We start from the raw sequence: 525 nt of genomic DNA, 5'->3' as shown, positions 1-525 counted from the left end.
AGGCTGAGAGCCTAGTGGTGAAGGGGTCATACCCTACCTGGAGGCCAGTGGGACATATTGGGGCATTGTGGGGCTGCACAGGGGACTCTCCTGGGCGCTGTGCAGTTTAACACCTGTATCCATGACCCAGAGGAGGCAACTCTCATCACATTTGTTGATGGCACTATATTGGGAGGACCATGCCCGTGCCTTGGGATGCCATTCAGGGGAACCCTAACAGGCAGAAGGACAGTCCTGTCAGGGACTTTGTGAGATACAAGAAAGACAAAGGCCAGATCCTGCGCCTGGGATAGACTAACAGCCTGCAGTGGCAGGGGAAGGGGACTGCCTGGCCAGAGAGCATCTCTGAGGAAACAGCCCTGGTGGTGCTGGGGGACAGAAGGCAAAACACGATCTAGCAGTGATCCACATGATCCGGGGCTACCTGGTAGCAGAGGTGGCCGGCAGTGTCCTGGAGTGTAGAAAGAAGAGCCTCGCCAAAAGAGTGAGGGAAATTATTGTGTCCCCTGCCCATCACTTGTCAAA

The 525-nt window shown here is 55.4% G+C and overlaps 1 pseudogene; it reads left to right on the top strand.

Moving 5' to 3' along the window:
- The window catches only part of LOC104833462, a 4,684-nt pseudogene extending 4,391 nt beyond the window's left edge, over window positions 1-293 (top strand).
- Window positions 294-525: the final 232 nt, after the last annotated feature.

The sequence above is a fragment of the Haliaeetus leucocephalus genome, unplaced genomic scaffold (genome assembly GCF_000737465.1).
Source record: "Haliaeetus leucocephalus isolate CR32 unplaced genomic scaffold, Haliaeetus_leucocephalus-4.0 Scaffold290, whole genome shotgun sequence".
In the NCBI taxonomy this organism is placed as follows: Eukaryota; Metazoa; Chordata; class Aves; order Accipitriformes; family Accipitridae; genus Haliaeetus; species Haliaeetus leucocephalus.
This window is presented reverse-complemented; position numbering and strand designations above follow the sequence as displayed.